This window comes from Pteropus medius, unplaced genomic scaffold (genome assembly GCF_902729225.1).
Source record: "Pteropus medius unplaced genomic scaffold, Ma_sr-lr_union100, whole genome shotgun sequence".
Lineage (NCBI taxonomy): Eukaryota > Metazoa > Chordata > Mammalia > Chiroptera > Pteropodidae > Pteropus > Pteropus medius.
The window spans coordinates 1297733-1313253 of NW_024349796.1; the positions used below are offsets into that span (position 1 = coordinate 1297733).

Genomic DNA, 15521 nt, shown 5'->3' on the forward strand with positions numbered 1-15521 from the left:
ATTCTAACCAAGACTTCCTTTGACTGCCACATGGGAATGCGGCCACCAAATGCTTGTCCTGTGTTAAGAAGTGGGAATTCCCTTTACAAAGGGCCAATAAAGCCTCAGAAGAGAGTGACCGAACAAGGCAGCCAGGCTGCGGCTCGTGGGTGAGCAGGGCACACTTTAAGTGTCTGTGCTATTGTCTCGGATGTTCTTACTCATGCTTCCTCACTGTTAGTTCGTATGCCATGCAAAAAGGAGTGAGTCCCTCCCTCCATTAAATCTGGTGACTTTTTATAGGGGGAACAGGAGCAAATAGTTCTTGATGCAGTTAGTGAAACGCAGAGGACTCGCTCTGTCCGCATGGGTGTCCCCTGCGCCTGGCCATCTGCCCGTGGGATTCATTACCTACTCATCGCCCCTTTGATTTCTTTGGTTCTTTCTATATAGGGATCATGTCTTTTTTCTCTTGACATCTTCCTTGGCTCTTGGAATAGTTAACAAGGGATTATTATGTATTTGTTGATTATATAGTTATATACATGTGACCATAGTTCTTCTCAAATGAAGAATAAAAATTCTGGAGTAAATATGGTCAGCCCTGTAATTAAGCAAACAGTGGGGTAAAATGATGTTTAGAAATAGTTAAAGTCAGATTTCGTTAAAAAGGAGAAATGTCCCTAATGGAAAGTAGCAATATATAGGTTAGGAGAACATAAAACAATACCAACTTCCTGAACCTTTTCCTAAAGGATCCCTTTTTCAACTTAATACACTATTTGACAGCTATCACATGATAATTCTATTTTAAAAAATGCTATAAAGTGTTTATGTTATGGGTTACAAGAAGTCAAATGTTATTCCTATTACATTTGTCATCTCTTATTCTCTAATCACAGTAACAAATTGAATACCTTATTTCATATGGTAGTTTATAATTTCCAAAGTACTGTCCCATATATTTTTCTCATTGGATTTTTGCAGACACGTGAGGCAGGAAAGACCCATTATCTCCATTTAATGTGAGTGTGGTAGAAGGGGCTGAGATTCGTGACTAACCTAAGGTCACAAGATTAATAAGGTTTTGCCTGGAGGAGAACCCAGATCTCTGACTGCTAGTCCAGAACTCTTATTTGAATTCTCCCTGGAAAGATCTGATAAATTAAGCTGGTTATGATCAATGGAAAAGTTTGAGGACTTTTTAATTCTATGAAAAAATTTAACACATGTATAAATTATCGGATAGCTATACGCCTACGATGACAATTCTCGTTTCTAAGAGTTCCTTCCTGGATTACTACCTGACCCCAAATGAAGAAAATCTGAGACAGCCCAGAAGAGCAAATTAAAAATATGAGGGAATGTCAGAGGTACTAAATTAAATCTTGACTTAGCCCTTTATTATTTACAGAGCTCTCAGAGGGACTATGAGCTCCAGTTTGACAGCAGGTGGTAACACACACTGGTTCCCTTTTAAGCTCCATTCTATTACCGTTCTGCTGACTGAAAAGAGTTTTGAAACACAGCCAGAGGACTGGTGTCACTGTTCTTTCAAGAATGAATACAACATACTCGGCTGTCATTATGTGTGTGTGTATGTGTAAGTAACTAGTCAACTAAAATATGTGAGATGAAATGCCTCGGGACCATAAAAGGAGAATGGGGAAAGAAGATAAGAAGCCCGTCAGATTAAGTTAAGGAAAAACATAATTGCTATATCCTAGGCAGTATTGGAACAGAATGTTTTAAGATTTAAATATATACTTGTGAGGTGGCAGCACATAAAGCTCATCTCAGTGACTAGTGTGAGACAGTCTAGATAAGCATTAAAATCTCATTTCCTTGAAAGTCTTAGTCATCCAGAGCTGAGAATGTCACACTAAGAAGAGCTAAGGGAACATCGAGGTGAGGAAGGGAGATTTACAGATCTGAAGTTTTTGCCTAAGGCCACAAAGCAAAGCTAGTTGGTATTAGAGCAGGACTGGTTTGTCAGACCCATTCATAGTCGACTGCCTCAAGCTTGTCCAGCACATTGTCATATTGGGGTTCGTATGGATTTAAGTCTACCCCTTGGTGTTCAATTTAAAACCCTGTAGATCTGAGCCATAAGTCTCTATCTCTTGGTAGGAACAGTGACTGGAAATGCCAGCTCTTGAAATGGCTACAAATGAATCTCGTGGGGAGCTTGTTTAAGGTGCCCGTTGCCAGCTCTGCCCTTGAGGAATCTATATTACTAGGCCTGGGCAGAAGCTGAGTCTGTACCGTCAAGGGACCCCACCTCGTGGTTATCACCAACTTTAGGAGAGGTAAGTCTAAACTAAAGTCACGTTCCCTTTAGTATCATCTCTCTGGGGCTATTTGCTCATTTCCCAGGTTTTTCCTTTACAAAAAGAAACCACGGTAGATGGCTTTGACTCCTTCCATTTCAATCCTACACCAAGAGATGCAGTGCAAAGCTCTTACGATTGTGTCGCCTGCACCCGTGTCAGTCAGTGTGGAGAGGTGGCCCTCTCATTGCTGACATGGCACTCCCCAGCTGCCAACTTCTGATTCAGCCCCGACGTCTTCCATTCATGGCCTCCATCCTTCGCAGCAGATCAGCTGCATCACTGCCCAGGTCTCTGTGCAGCCAGCAGCAGAGAGACTGGAAATATATTACAGACCTGAGCACTCTGCGGATGATTCTCTTCAATGAGAAGACTTTCACATATCTCGTAGGTTTCAGTGGTTTAAGGTTTTCTTCTTATGTTATATTATTTTGCGTACCTGCCTTTTGTTTGATGATGATGATGATGATTATGTACCTTTCATCTTATCTAAGAATTCTTCTACATATTTAAGAAATAGAAAAGAGAGAGATGCCAAAGCAAGGAGGCTAGTTTATAAATATTTTTTCAGATACAGCTGAGAATCACCCTAGGATGGGAAATAGCACATACCTTACAAATTGCTATCATGGCTTTTATATATGTAATCTTTTGCTCTTCAGAGATTTTTCTACATTAGCATTCTCACCTCCCTTGGCATTTGAAAGTTTTCAGAAAATTTCCCAGCATCATTCTGGCCTCTAAAATTTGCTTGCTTTTCTCCCTGTCTGCTGCTCATGGGCTGCATATTGGGAGTTTGTAAATTGCCCACAGAAGAGAAATAGAACAGAACCATTCATTTGAGTCAACGTTTAACAAAAAGTATTCCACAGGGACACCAAAGGCTCCAGCTCTGAAGAAGGGGGATCTTGTCTAGCTTATAGCGACGGCTCTAATTTTTATAATATTTTACTCATTTCTAGCTTTCATTCCTCTTACCTATTCCCTTGTCTTTTGCAATTTCCGCTGCTTCTTATATTCCCCAAACCTATCATAACACCATGTTTTATAGAACCAGATGCCATATATCAGAAAAGGGCAGAAGATGGCTTCGCATGAAAAGATGCTAAAAGGCCTGTCCATAGGAGGCTCTCCCTGGCCTAGGCAGACACTGAGACCCCAAAACCCATGAGTAAGTGAGAAGCCTGTCGAGAGACATCGTGGTTTCATCGTGAAAAGAGAGGCAGAGCGAAGACTAATGTCACTTCCTAAGGAATTTTCTCATATTATAGAGAGCAGACTAAAGTCTGAACGCACAAGAAACTTAAGGCATATTCTAGGTAAATAAGATAAAATTATTCTGGGACCAATCACAGCTTAAAAATAAACCATGCCAGGAGTGTCCAAACTTTGCTTAAGTATTTAACTGGTTCTAACATGTAGGGTCCTGAGCTTAACTGCTGTGAAAGCAAAGGCATGAGATATGGTCGCCCATGTAAAGGGGAAAAGGCAGCAGAAAGAGACTAACCCAAATACAAAATCTGTGTTTGAAATGCCAAATGAGACACACAAACCTAACTGCCATAAGTGCTCAGAGAGAGGAAAGCTCACCAAGGAAACGGGAAGCCTCTATGAAAAGGTGTGAGACTGAAGGCTATTGAAAACAATCCACTTGAAACTTTGCCCAGCACGTACCCTAGAGCAGCAGCGCCCAGTAGAAATACAATGTGAGCCTTATGTATTATTTAAATTTTTCTAGCAACCACATTTTAAAAAAAAACAAATAAAATTAATTTTAATATAGTTTATTTAACCCAATGTATTTGAAATATTACAATTTCAATTTGTAATAAACATAAAATTACTAATAAGATATTTTATATTTTCTTCTACTAAGTCTTCAAAATATGGCATGTTATTTTACACTTAAATGTAAATGCAGAACAAGGGCTCAAGAGGCACATGCCTAGTGGGGACTGTGCCGGACAACACAGCCCTGGAGGAGCTTGTGCGTGTTGGATAGGAAGGGACATATACAAAGAGATACTTTGAAGCATTGTTTATTATATTATAGAGAAAAATAGGAACTAGCTCAAAAGGGGGAATGGATAAACTGTGAGCAAAAGGATGGAAGCATTGCTTGAATTCACATTAAATTTATGCCTGCAGTGACCTCTTAGAGGGCAGAGGGGGTATGGACTGAAGAAAGGAAATATGCAGATGTGAATTTTATCTATAAGATTTCAACTCTTTAACGATAGAGTAAAATAAATATAGAAATATTAATCTCTGCTCATCTTGGGTGGTAGATACATGGGCATTTATTGTGTTGCCCTTTGCTCTTTTCTGCATTTAAAAACTTAAATAATGTACAAAGTGAAAAAAGTTCACTGAGGTTATGAAAGTAGAAAGAAGTGGACCATCAGAAGATTGGCTCTTTAAATAAAGAATAGAAAGGGATGGTCACAAGTCAACAGACAGTTGAAGGTGGTGGCTGGACTGTAAAGTGTTGGGAATTGTCCAGGACGGGGAGACAGGACAATGAGAGAGGTGACAGCCAGAGAAGCTTGATATTCCCTGCATGTTCCTGTGGTCGCGTGAGTTCAACCTTGCAGCCTACGGGCGAGTGATGACGGAGCAGAGTTTTCAGGAGAATCAGGGAGGATGCTTGGGGAGCAGCAGTGATACTCAGTGGTCACCTGGTCAAGTGCCCACCCCAGGGGCACATGGGGGACGAGTTCAGCTCAGCTACTCAATGGAGTTGCTGCCTTGGCATCCATTTTGTCCGGCCAAGTAGCCTGCAGGGACTTCAAACTGACACCAGGCCCCTCATACAAGCACATGCCCTCTGAGGGCAGCCACCGAATTGCAACAAACCTAAGTCCCTAATGTGACTCCCCGAGAGCCCTATGACGAATACTCTCCCAGCCCCCCAGGGCCGGCCCCTGCTGCGGCCCTTGGCAGACCCTGTGGAGCTTAACAAAGCCGTGCTCTTTCTGTTTGCATTGACTGATCCTGCCTTCCCCCGAGAACCCCGGAGCACTCTACTCATGGACCCTAAGAGAAGCATGTGCCCCAGGTCCTGCCTCTGTCTGCCTCTGCCTTGACCTCTCTGTGTGACCCCTGAAGGCATGCATGTGCTTCCTCCAGGACCTGTCAGTAATAGACTCTATTTCAATTTCTCCTGTATGTTGTTGAACTGGGATCCACCATCGGATGCCTTGTACTCCACTTAACAAACGTTATTTTAACAAAGTCCTAACAGAGGCCAGAAAGAAAACAGCTTCTGCTTGGAAGTGGGAAGTCAGGGTCTTTGGGGGCGGTCAGGGTGGGGGACAGTAACCAGGTAGAGAAGATGTTGAAGGTATAGCGGAGTCTACTGGTCATGAGGACAGGCTCTGAGGACACATGGTGGGAGCTCAAGATTGGACCAGATCAAGAAATACACTGAGCCATAAAGAGAGGTGAGTGGCTTTCCCCTTTCAGCTATGACTGACCTCAGCAGGGATGTGAGGTACGATAGGATTTGTCCTGATCACCTATTTTAGCGGGGAGTGAGGAGGGTGGGAGAAGGAGGTAAAATCATTCAGGATCCAGAGTCTGGGTCCTGAATGATTTGCTTGGTGGCATGCTGATTTCAGGAACACGTGCTCTCCCAGATGTCACACTGGATCTTTGGGTTACTCTCGGTGTTTTGCTATTCCAACAGTGTGTGAGGAGATACCGTGTAACTTAGCCATCAAGGGCACTGGGTTCAGGTTTCATTTCCATCTTTTTTTATGTGACCTGGAACAAGTTAATCTCCTGGTGATTTAAAATCTTTTTACTGTAGAATAATGGGGCAATAGTAGTATTTAACTATCTCACAGAGTTGGGATGAAGATTAAGAGTTTTATAATATGCATAAAGCACTTATAACAGTACCTGGCATATGGTACACATTTAATAAGTGTTTGCCATGAGCATTATAATCCATTAGCTATATATTTACATGATTATCTCCTTAAGATAAATTCTCGTCAATATAATTCTTAGGTGAGAAGGTGTACAAGCTTTTAATGCTTCCAATACAACTTGCCAAAATACCTGCCAGAAAATAAATTAAGTCCCCACTACCATATCACCAGAGACATGTATTATTCTCTTATTTATGTCACAAAGCATGACAAACCACCACCCACCCAGCAACCACTTACAATCGCCTTCTGTGTCCTCACGGACCCAAAATGCAAGAGCGGTGCCTGGTGATCTGCATTTTAAAGATGCTCTCATTTGCTCCATAAGGACTCTAGTTTAAAACCACTGCTCTAGAATCTCATCAATTGATAAACCAATCAATTACTAAAACATTAGTTTACTCAAGCTCTGCGATATCAACACTTTAGACTGAGTTCTTTCTGAAATCCCCCTTGGCTTCTATAACTTCTCCCACCTCATATCCTATTTCTATGCCAGCTTTTTTCTTTTTTTTTCTTTAGGGTAAAAATCAGATTATCTTACGTAACCAAGATTCCAAGACGGCACTGGCTTCAAGCACAGTGTCAAATAGACACGTAATATGAGCTACCCATAAGCTAGACGTCTGTAGTAATGCCATCGGGGCCGTTTCTCTCCTTCCCGCCTTGGCTGGGTTGCTCTCTATTCGCCTAAATCTGGGACAGCCTGTGGTAATCCAGGTACCAGCAGCCTCTGACTCATGTCCCTGAGGCTTAACAAGCCCAGGAGGAGGGGAAAAAAAAGAGCGCATGCCCTGGAACCGAGGACTTTTCTTGCCCAGGACGAGCCCAGCGGCAGGAGACCGTCGCCCGGCGGGCACCACGTTCGCGTTTCGGCGGGCCCTTGGCTGCCAACGCCTGCGCAGCCGTCTTCTGATTTCTCTTGCTTTCTAACAGCGCTCACTTCCGGTGGGGCACGGAGTCACGCTGATTTAGGGTCCTCAGTGGTTCTCAGATGTGTCCTTCTCTGGTATGACTCCTGTCGCCCCAAGTCAGCCCCTCACCATCTCCTACCAGACCATCTCGGTGGCCTTCGGTCTGGCCTCCTTTTCACATTCTCGCTCCCGTGGATTCACGCTCCTGCGAATCGCAGGGGACCGGTCCGAGGCATCTCACCTCTTTGTTTAGTATCCACACTAACCGCTGCTCCCCTAGGACACAGTCAGAGTTCCTCAGCCCTCTGGGACCTTCCAAAACCCTCTCCTGATCACCTCGTAGGACCAAAGCCAAACCATTTGCTTTCCCTCAAAACCTGTTTCCAATCTTGGTTAAATGTATTGCACTCATTCAAACACCAAAGCTGACGTTTTAGTCATTTCCAATTCCTTTCTCTCTCTCTTATCCATAACACACATTTTCCAGCTCCTGTGGTTCTCTCCAAAATTTCCTCTTCCTGTTTCATCCCCACCCCTCTGCCGTCCCCAAGCCTATCAGACTTTCTCTCCCGACGCATCACCTGAATCCAGTCTCCGCACCTTCTTTCCGGCCTCCCTCCACAATGTCACCAGCCTGCCCTTTAAACAGAGGCCTTATCTAGAAAACCCTCCAACAGTTCCTGGCTACCCACTGAATAAAAGTCCCACGGTATTCAAGACTACTGACAGTGTGGACGCTGTCTCCTGTGTCCCGCCCCGGTCCCCCATTCCCACCAGGTCAGGGAACACCGTGCTCTCGCCATGCAGTGCTCTCGATGTCCTCGCCCCTTTGTTTCCGCTGTGCTCCCCACACGGAGTGTGTTCCTCGCATCATCCGGGAGAAACCCTCCTTGACCCGCAGAACCCAGACTTTTTCTTTCATGAAAGCTTCCCAGATTTCCCTAGTCAGACTTAAAATAACATCTCTGCGCATCCATTTAAGTGTATCCCTCCATCACAGAAATGACCTCAGCCTGATTAAGGTAGTCGTTAACTGCGTCGGCGTCGGCCCCGTGGACTGAGAGTTCCACAATGTACTAACCCTATGTAACTTTGGGAAAGTTACTGAGCTTTCTTTCTCATCTACACAAAGAAACATTAGTATCTACCTCATAAGGTTATTTTAAAAATTGAGATAATATATATAAAGAAATTAGAACAGTTTCCGGCATGTAAGTATAGTTAGTTACTTGGCTGGACTTACCCTGACACCTCACTGAAGACTCCACATCGCAGCTCACTTACCAGCTGTGTGATCTTGGTCAAGTTCTTTATCTCTGCAAAATGGGGATAATAAACACACCTAGCCCCATTGGGTTGTTATGAAGATTAAATAAATATAGCGAGTACTTAGAGCAGTGCTTGGCATACAATAAGTGCTCAGTAAATGTTAGTTACAATTATTCTCTGCATTCCCAGAGTCTAGCACAGAAATTGGGGCACAGTGTTCAATAAACGTTGCATTGTATTAAACCCGTGTTTCACTTTGCAGTGTAATCTAGATAAGGTTCTTCTCTACATTAAGAACACTGACTCATTCCATTTAGGTATTTTCTATAGTTAACCCCTGTCTATAAATGTCAAGCTGCTGTGCTAGCTCATTGCCTGGTGAACCATCAGCGAGTGTAAATGTGAGTACAATTCAATTACGGATGGTTTATTTACTCTTGTTTTGGCTTCTCTGAAACTCAGGATATTATTATATATGTATAATTTGATTAATTTGCCCATAGCCTGTCAAATGAATAGCACTCCTCCAAAAAATGTACGCTAACATATTTTTACATTAACTTTGAGCTAGTCGTTTACAGTGTATAGAAAGATATCTAAAATTAATATGGAAATATTATTTAAAAACAAACAGAAACAAAAGGTACCATCCTTTTATTTCTATAACTTCTTTGCAGAATTATTCTATTTCTGAATGAGATGAATAAATATTTTCAAAAATCCACAAAAATCTCTAATCTACATTGGACCATAGGGGCAGGATGAGAAATATTCCCTAATTCCCTGAATTATGCTTGGAGTTGATTGTAAACCTTCAGAAGAAAGCCCTGCGCCTCAGTGGGGCGGGGGATGGGGTGGTGGGGGGCACGAGGCAGCAGCAGACAGCAGTTGCTGCTGACAATGGACAATGATGCTGCTGAAAAAGCATGTAGGGAGTCAGAAGATAATGAGCAAAAAAGGTAAAAATGGGGAGCGTAAAAAAATGAAAGAAGATTCACTATAAATATTCAAGATTTTTACTCTAATTCAATTTTCTCAAACGTGGCACCATCGGCATTTTGGACTGGATGGTTCTTTCTTGTGGGGCTGCTGTCTTGTGCATTGTAGGGTTTAGCAGAACCCCTGCCTTCCACCCACTAGATGCCATAACACCCCTTCCCAATTTTAACAGTCAAAAATGTCTCCAGACATTGTCACACGTCCCCTAAAGGGCAAAATCACCCTGGTTTGAGAACCACTGCCTTAATGGAAGAAAATTAGTAAAATTATTAGATGGAACATCTTATAGACTACTGAAATGTTGCCTATTTTTAAATAGTTGCATTGATTCGCACAGGCTTATCCTAAAACTATGTGTACTGACAGCAGGTGGACCCAGGACTAAGATGCTGATACATTTTCCCAGTGGCTCTGTCCCTCAGGCTGGAACCCAGAGGGAGGGGATGAAGGCAAAGGGATGACGTGGAAGAGAAGAGGCACAGGAGGAGCCTGTGGAGCGCAGGACGGAGCTGCAGCGCACACACCGAGTCAGATCGCAGGCTCATGGCACATTATTTCCAGTGCACTTCTCATCTTTTGCTTTTTCCTTTTAATAAATACCTGGTTGATATTTATGTTTCAGTAACAGAGGGCATTACAAATAATGTTATGCTGTCATAAAGCAGGACTGTTAAAGGAACAGGACATACAGCTTATTTCTCTATCATCCTTCACATAAATCATCTTAGGAAACTAACAACTAAATTAATTGCCTAAAAACAAGATTTCCTGCTCTTCCTCTGCAATATATTCCCCCAAATTTCTTCTTCATAATGACAAAAGACTGAAATTAATACAAAAATTTGAATATAAACTTACACATATGAAATTAGCTTATGACGTAAAAATAATCTTTCCCCATACTAGATTAGTAATATTTTTATTCTTAAGTATAAGGATGAATAAATACAGAATAAATAAAAGTCTCCAATAAGCAGGAACGAGGTGCTCAAGGAGTTTAGTTCTGTGAACTGTAATAAAAGAATTGGCATAAACTCCACTGCACCAATGTCCATAGGGATTCCTATTTCTTTAGAAATACCTAGATGTATTTCCTTCTGACTGGACTACAAGGCAGATATTTATCTCCTATACTTTGTCAATCCTGCACTTCTGAACCAGTCATACCTTTTCTTCAATGTGAATCCATTTATTTATATTAGCTGTTCACAGTATATTAAGTGTTAAATACATATTTGCAACAAGCAAATGCCAAAATTATAGGACATCAGCACGAATTAATAAAGATACTATATAGGAAGAAATGAAGCTCTCGACATAAAAATCATCAGTTGCCCCCCTTTACACAAATTTTACTTATAGGATGATTTTTTTATTTGCTGAAAAACAAATGTACTCTAAAAATTCCAGAAACCACTACTTTTAAAATAGCGATTTATGTATTATGCACTTATATGCAATAAATAACTCTCGAGATGGGAGGCAAAGCGGAATAGTTACATTTCAGTTCTAATGGATCTGAATGCTTACCAAGAGAGTCCAAATAAGTCACTTAGTTTCTCCAAGTCTTATCTATACAACAGATATAAATGCCTGCCTTTTCTTACCTTACATAGTTGTCCTGAGGTTCATATAAGAAAATGTAGTTGTCAGAAGAAAAAGCAGTATTCCTGCAAATGCTGGAGCAGAACTGCTGCGTAATATTCATGTTGGAGTCAAATTCTTTCAATTGAATTACTCAGCTACTTTGTTTCTGCCTTACAGAAAGCTGGAGGTATTATCACCGCTGTTGAAATGTGAATACATTTGGTCATTGGTTACAAGGATAAGGAAGATACTGTAAATAATGCCTCGCTATAATGAAGGTAAAAATACTAAAAAAAAATTTTAAATCTTCAAAAAGGAAGTAACTACCTCAATGCAATAAAAGCATGACTTCATTTGTCCTGCTCTTCTTGGGAAGGTAAACAAAAGTAATCCTAATCGGAATTTCTTGGTCTTGAAACTTTCTTTTGGCCTTTTGATTTCTTTATACTTCCTACTCCCTGACTCAATGCCTTGAGCTCCTGGGACCCAGTCTTTTACACATTCTCTTCACTCTTTCACCCAAGCAAGACAGAAAGCTTCCGATTAATGTCAGAAACTTCTTAATTAACTAAATGTTAGCTGAAATAGATTTCAGAAAGTATTAACTGATCTACCACTTAACTGTTAAGCTATTTGTTTCCAACTATGTAATAAAAAGTTTTGGCACCCCTTTTAAAGGAATGCCATGCATCACAAATCAGATTCCCTTTTGTTTTTCTTTTTGTGTGTCGGGGGAGGTGGCAGTAGTTACAATGGGGAATATGATAGATAGAAAACATCTTAATTCTCATTAAGGTAAAAGTTATGTATGTCATCCAACAGAATGGTTCGCAGGTAGAGGATCTGTTTCATTCATTTTTCTATTTGTAATCTCTAGAATAACACCAATTCATAATCCACAGCTGATGTTCAACTGATGTTTACTGAATTAAATCGCCTTTTGATTTGGATCTCTCAGGCTAACAAAAAAGGCCAGCCAGCATCCTCAATCTCTTGAGATCTGTCCCCAGCATGGGTCTCCCTGAAAAGGCCTCTCAGACCCACCCAGGCTTGGCCAAATCTAGGAATCCGAACCCAACCTTTATTTCCGTGGCCTCTAAGACTCCCAAATGAAGTGTATTCTTGGATTTGGGTCCATACTTTAACTAGCACACAATATCTTCATTCTAATGTGCTGAAAGGCATTAATACTATTTCTATTATTTCAACCTCTGGCTGTGAGGTTCCCATTAAAAAAAGTGTCATCACAATATATACCTTCTTATTTCTTAATGCCAGATAGCTGAGAAAAGATATAAAATCCATTTTAGCTAAGAAAATTTCCCACCAAGAGCTGTAAAACTTTCTATCAATATTTCTGGAAATTATCTTTTGACTTTAACATTTAAAATATATATATATTTGAATTTAAAGGAGAACTTTAGAAGTTTCCAAGGAATCAATAATTATCTCACCAATTCGGTAAACGATTATACCATTAATCTTTTATTTTTCATTGCACACATCAGTATTTTACAGAAAAAAAAAGAACCCCTTAATGTCAAACTCCAATTATTTTTTTTCAGTGTACATAATATAATCGGTAAATACAATAATTTATGTCTCATTTTAAGTCTCATTCAAACATTTTTGCCATAGTTTTACAAAGACGATTATTATTTAATGGCTACATAACAGTGTATGATAGCAATAGCAAACACAAAAATTTACTTATCCATAGCCCAACTATTGGGATTGTCATTTTTTTAACTCAAATGAACGGAATTACTAAAAATATCTTTTAAATATTTTCCTGGGCATATGCTACTCAAATGAGTTATATCTATCAAAAGATAGATTGGTTATAGAGCTCTCACTATATTTTCTAGTTATTTTAAAAACCACTAATAAAATAATGCTACTGGTATGAGGACACATACAATTGAAAAATTTTTGCTAATAGCATGAACTAGGTCAAAGTCATTTCAATTTGCCAGTCCTTTTATAAATTTGCCTAGTAAAGAGTAAAAAGCCTTATGGATTTGCACTGACCTTTTAAAAAATAGTAAGTGCTTTATCCATATGTAAGGCAAGTACCTTTTTAAAATTCCATCTGTTCTTCTTTTGTCTTCTTAGTATATTTTTCATTTTTCATTTAGTTAATCTCATCTGCCTTGTCAATGTTTTCTATTGCCATACGTTTCCTTTTACCATTATTAGGATGAAAACTGTAGTCTTTTTATTTTTACCTTTATACTTAACATTTTAATTGATGTGGAATTAGTTATATCATCTATAATAGGATCTAATTTCTTTTTTTCATATTGACATCCAGCTAGTCTTTCTGGCAGTTATTACATATTTCTTTTTTTCCAATTGGCTTATTAGTCTTAGCTAAACTTTCTATTCAGTACCATAGTATATTTAGAAAGATTACTTAATAGCATGTCTTAAGGATTATAAGTGCAAGACTCCCATTTTTTCCCAGGTTATAAAGACAGTTTTGCTTTTTTTCCTAAATAATTTATCATAACTGTCATTACCTAAGCATCCAATTGGAATGTTAAGTGGAAGTATAGTAAATCTACATGTCACCTGTGGCCATTCTTTTGAACATGATTTCATATACATTAATGTAATCCCCCAAATAATTCAGCAAAGTATTATTTCTATTTTATAGATGATGAAATTGAAGCTATGTGATTTTTCCAAGACCATACAACTGGTAAGCAGTGAAATGAGAACTATAATTTTGGTTTTCAGACTCCCTGGTTACTTTTTTCCATTACCCTAGGATGTAGGTCCTTCAATCTGCTATATCCCAATATAGTTGTATAACTTTAAATGGCTCATATATATTAATATCCAAAGTTTTTAAATTGTAGTTTGTCACTGTTGGAATCTAGAAATGAGATTTTTAAAAACTGTTTATCCTGCAATTTCCTGAATTAGTCTTTTATTGCCAGGATATTTATATGATATTATAGGTTTTACTAGTTACAAAGCCATGTGAATAGAAAATATTTGTGCTGCTTTCTTTCCTTGTCTTTACCTTTCTGTGAATCCTAAGGTTTTATTACAATAAGCTTCTTAGACCATATATAAATAAAAATGGTGCCAAGACTGTTTAATTTCTGCTTGAGAAATGCTTTCTATATATTTTCCTGATAGGAATGTTAGTTCTTGGTTTTAAGTAATTATTTAAATCGAAGATGAATGATGAACTTCATTGATCTTTTAAGTTCTATGTAATTAAGTTTGGATTACTTAGTATTTTGCACAGTTGATGTTCATTTAATGGTTGTTCTATTGAACACCGGCCTTATAATCCTGAATGAATCCTAGTAAATAATTACAAGCATACCTGGGAGATATTGTGGGTTCAGTTCCAGACCATCACAATAAAATGAATAATGCAATAAAGTGAGTCTCACAAGTTTGTTGGTTTCCCAATGCGTACAAAAGTTATGTTTACATTACACTGTAGTCTTTTAAGTATACACAGCACTATATCTAAACAAATATTTTATTGCTAAAAAATGCAAGTCATACTTTTTGATCGCTAAGGATCTCCCTTCAATTTGTAAAAAATGCAACACCTACCAAGCACCATAAAGTGCAATAAAATGAGGTATGCCTGCAGTTTACATGCTGTGTATTATTTGACAATATTTTATTTTACATTTTGCATCTGTTCGGAATGAGACCCTTTCCAAAATGTCTGACTTCTAGTATTGAGGCCATATTTGCCTCAAAATGCAGATATTAGGATATCACCTTTCACAATACATAGATATTCATTCTTTGAATCTGAAAAAGTACAACTAAAAGCCCAGTAGGGTAAAATTCCAACTCATTAGAAAATTATAGTAGGTTATAATATCCCCTAATCATTTTGATAATTTTTTTTCAATTAGTTGACATACAATATTTTATTAGTTTTAGGTTTACAATACAGTGATTAGATATTTACATAACTTATGAAGTGATCACCCCAATAAATCTAGTACCCATCTGACACCATACATGGTTATTACAATATTACTGACTATATTCCCTATGCTATACTTTACATTCCCATGACTACTTTGCAACTACCAATTTGTACCTCTTAATCCTTTCCCTTATTTCACCCATGCCCCTAACATCCCTCCCATCAAAATGTTCTCTGAGTTTATTTGTTTCATTGGTTCACTAATTTTTTAAGATTCCACATATAAGTGAAATCATATGGTATCTGTCTTTCTCTGTCTGAAGTCATTATTTCACTTAGCATAACACCCTCTAGGTCCATCCATGTTGTTGCAGATGGCAAGATTTTGTTCCTTTTTATGGCTGAATAATATTCCACTTTATATATGTACCACTTTAAATCATCTTAAATTCCTTTTCATTTTAATGACTAATTTTTAGGTTTATTGCTGGTATTTTCATTGTATTAAACCTCAGGATTCACCCAATAATACCACTTCACTATATTCAGAAGTATATATATATATATACCAATTCATGATTTCTCTTTTAGTAAG

At 39.0% G+C, this 15521-nt stretch overlaps 1 protein-coding gene and 1 long non-coding RNA gene across 4 annotated transcripts in view; both read right to left on the reverse strand.

Moving 5' to 3' along the window:
• OPN3 (opsin 3) overlaps positions 1-15521 on the reverse strand; it is a 47441-nt gene that overhangs the window by 23460 nt on the left and 8460 nt on the right. The window contains exons 1-2 of one of the 3 annotated variants that reach the window (XM_039883207.1): positions 11034-12361; positions 8402-8474 (exon numbers count right to left, since the gene is read on the reverse strand). The exons of 1 other annotated variant lie outside the window; for it this stretch is intronic. The gene's annotated coding sequence lies outside the window, so the exon portion shown is untranslated. Of the gene's footprint in view, positions 1-8401; positions 12362-15521 lie in introns of those variants that run through there. One more of the 3 variants, XM_039883206.1, reaches the window with a different exon arrangement.
• Positions 12554-15164, reverse strand: LOC120619066 (uncharacterized). Its single transcript, XR_005657345.1, has 2 exons — positions 13192-15164; positions 12554-13044 (listed from the first exon to the last, which is right to left on the reverse strand). It is a non-coding gene; the product is annotated as an uncharacterized LOC120619066 (long non-coding RNA).